The 3,764-nt window shown below is 45.2% G+C and overlaps 1 pseudogene; it reads left to right on the top strand.

Annotated features, from left to right (window-relative positions):
• Window positions 1-746: 746 nt before the first annotated feature.
• Window positions 747-1,986, top strand: LOC129678579 (STAM-binding protein-like; annotated as a pseudogene).
• Window positions 1,987-3,764: the final 1,778 nt, after the last annotated feature.

The following is a 3,764-nucleotide window of genomic DNA, read 5'->3' as shown; positions in this document are numbered from 1 at the left end:
TGAAAAAGAGTTCGCTTCAAAAAAAACAGAATACTGAACTTTGGAACAGGATAAATTTCCTATTTCTTTAAATAGCCAAGTATATTATAGTATTATGCTCTCGCCAGCCTGGGATGCCCTTCCTAGCTTTGTGCACTGGGAAACACCTATCATCTTCCAAGACTCAGTTCAAGTACCTCTTTTCCCATCTCTCCTCAAGACATCACAGGCCCCTGAGAAGGGCCTCCTGCCTTAGCACCTCCCCCGATACTTGTCACTTGGTTCCCATGGCTGTCTTGTTCCTTAAGACCGTATGAGGACCCACATGAAAAGATCATGGGCAAATTATAAGTAACTTAGTAATGAACACTTGTAAGAAACATTGAGATGATTTCCCCAACCTAAGAGCCAGAGGAGAGAGGTTTTGTCATACCTGTCTTGCAGGTTTTCACATGCCTAAGCTCAGCCATTCAGGGTTGCTGTAGCCCTCCTGCCATTCTCTCCACCCAATCCCATTTTCTGGCTAAGAATCTGACCTTCCTATTGACTACTACCTGCTTTATGACATCATTCTCCCTCCAAATCTATCAGCACCTCTTAGAACCTTGGAGTTTCCATGGAGCTGCCCATAAACAGATTTGGTTCATTCCAAGTGACCACTGACTAGTCTCTCAGAGTGGACACACATGCTACTTAGTTTCAGCCACCCAGACAAACCATATTACTGTGTCCTTATCCCTTGTAGCTGTGACTGACATTAACTCTTCCCTGTTGTCAGGAGATACCTGTCTTCAAACAAGATGGAGTTCAGAACAACAGATTCTTCCACTGTGGCTGCATCCTGAAGGCAGAAAATTTGAATCAGAGGTTTTTGGTTCTGATGCCTGACAATGGAAATATCACCCTTCCACCCAAAGACAGGATAAAGATCCTTCCCCAGCTTGAGAATGCACGGGAATTCAATGCTCCACCCTGTCAGGACTTCCACTCTGGAGTTCAAGTTATCTACACGGCATCCGTTTACTCTGGAGAAAGCAACGTTGAACATGCCTTTATCCTCTATAGCAAGTACATCAAGTCCTTCATGGAGCAAGTCCCTGGATATCAGGATCACAAAGCAGCTGTCATTCCTGAGAAGACACAGTCAAGAAATTAAAGGCCTTGCTTTCCTCAGGCAGAAGGACTCCAGGCAGGTTTGGAGACACACATCGAAGAATACGGAAACTATAAAGGAGTCAGAATGTTCCTGGCACATGGCCATCTAGCAAGAGCTGGGGAAAGAGAGCAAAAGCTGCACCAGTTAGAACAGTAACAGTTCCATGCCTTTGAGGAGATGATCCAGAACCAGGAGCTGGAAAAAGAGTGACTAAAAATTGTGCAAAAGTTTAGCAAGGTGGGTCCAGACCCAGAGGCTGCTGGGGTCTGACTAAGAAAAGCCTCTGATGGGTATTCACAACCTGTGTGTTATCCACAGGCTTCAGACTGTAACATGGCCATAAGCCTGGCAAAGTCGCCAGCGGTGGACAGGCCTTTGAGACCTGGAGTGCTGAGCGACACTGAAACATTCCCATCACCAGTGGATCACACTATATATGTATGATACCTCAAAAGCTACACCTAGTTTCCCCAGTTCACCGACGCTAACACTGCCCGTGACATAGAAACATGTGGAGTACTCTGTAGGAAACTGATGAGCAATGACTTCACCATTATACACATTATCATCCCAGACAAGACGCTGGGTCTGATTATTGCAACACAGAGAATGAAGAAAACATTTTCTTCCTACAAGATGAACTAGGTGTGTTTGTACTTGGGTGGATTCACACTCCCCTCACACAGACAGCCTTTTTTTTTCCAGTGTAGACCTACACACTCACTGCTCTTAGCAGACAGTCAACAGCTACTGCCTGCTCCCCCAAAGGCTTGAGGAAACAAAGCCATCTAAACTAACTGACCACAGACTACAGGAGATTTCTTTCTGTTCTTATAAGGGCTTTCATTCAACAAAAAACATACTGTAGTCACGTGACTGTTAAGGCCTGGGCTGGGACTGCCACAAGTGAGTCTCGGCCACCTAAGAGCTGCAAACGCAAATCAGTTTACTATTGCACTTGGTTTTAAGCTTTCCAGAAAGATTTGGAAACTTTTTCAGAGAATACAGAAAGGGGCAAATGGCAGAAAAAGACTGGTTTTTTTTTTGTTTGTTTGTTTGAAACAATTTGTTTTAAGACAAATTTGAAAGGGGAAACCTATCACACTAAGCAACTGACTCAAAAGTTAGGTGGAAACACAGAACATCCTTCTGTCCTTCCAGATTCAATTGTTAGCCATTCTCTTCCTACTAGCTTGCACACTGTCTACCTTTGGACAAAACAACAGCATCTATGGAGCACTCTGAAAGCCATTTAGAAACATCTGGGTTCTCCCTTGCCTTGTGGCGTACTTACTGGGGCAACTGTTGGGGACAATTTGGGCTGAGTAGCGGGTGGCCCAGTTTGGTCAGTGCACTAGTCCTGTGTTGGGGATGTCAGAAGTTGGCTCTGTAATGGAAAGGAGATCTTGTCCCACTAAAGAGCAGACCGTGGATTATGCTCGTCCTTCCATGCACCCTGTCACTGTCATCAGCAGTCACTGCTCCCTGTGATCTCTACTTCTATGATTAAACTCTGAACTGAGCTGCCAGCAACTTTTTATTTGAACTCAGACCCTTCTGGTAGGATAGCGTGTCTTTGGTGTTCTGGGGTTTTCGGCCTTTGGCTGAAATCCAAATACCAATTGCAATCTCCCTGGCTTCAGCAAGTCATGTGATCTCACATGCTCCTTTCTGGTGAGAAGCAATTCCTTAGCTCCTAGGACAGGTCTAATTGTCTGAAAATTTGCCTAACACTTACCATAGGCAATGGATTAGGAAGAAGCTTGGGATTGGAGGCATACCTGTGAACTGAATGAAAAAAAGAAATAAAAGGAGAACATGAATGCTCCTAACGGGTTGAAGTTTTTCTTATAGACAGAAGGGAGACAACAGAGATGGAGACATCTGGGACAGTCCAGAGTGAACATGACCAGACTGAGCCAGGCCATTTGATGAGACAGAGGAATGGAGAGCGAGAGGAGACCAAGATGGGCAGCCTGGGCCAAGAGACTGGACAAGAGTCTTGCATCACCAAAATGGTGAGTTATATAGAGGCCAGAGGAGCTGGGAGGAGGGAAGCTCAGACCAGTACTTGGGCTGGAGAGTTCAGGATAGGGGATGGGGTATACCAGCCAGGAAGACCCTATAACAGATAGGGACTGAGGGATGCTGGGAGAACCTGGCCACCAGTGTCTGCTTTGATATGTTAATAGGCATCTCAGTTACCCTTGTGTGCTGGGTTTGAAACCTAACTTTATCAGAGTATACAGAGCAGTGAAAGCTCTCATGAAACTATGTAGAGACCTCTAGTCATCCATCTTTGAATGCTTTACCTCTCACATAGGTACTTCAGTAAACAGGAGATGTTTGATAAGTGAATAAACAAATGACAGAGTATGTACAGGAAGCAAAAGGGCTGTCTTCCTATGCTGAACCCTGACCCTGAGTGCCTGCAGATGGGTTTACACACAGAAACCCAGCTGACTAGACAGAAAACCTCTTCCACATAGCAGCTGGTTCTGAGCTTGCAAATCCCCCCCCCCAGCATCTCTTATGTGAGCCCAGAAGTTAATAATCTTATTCGAAAGCAAGACATGCACCCTACCATAACTTTGTGACAACTGAGCCCCATGACAAACTGAACTGTAAT

This window comes from Psammomys obesus, unplaced genomic scaffold (assembly GCF_907164565.1).
Source record: "Psammomys obesus unplaced genomic scaffold, mPsaObe1.curated_primary_1811, whole genome shotgun sequence".
Taxonomy (NCBI): domain Eukaryota; kingdom Metazoa; phylum Chordata; class Mammalia; order Rodentia; family Muridae; genus Psammomys; species Psammomys obesus.
This window is presented reverse-complemented; position numbering and strand designations above follow the sequence as displayed.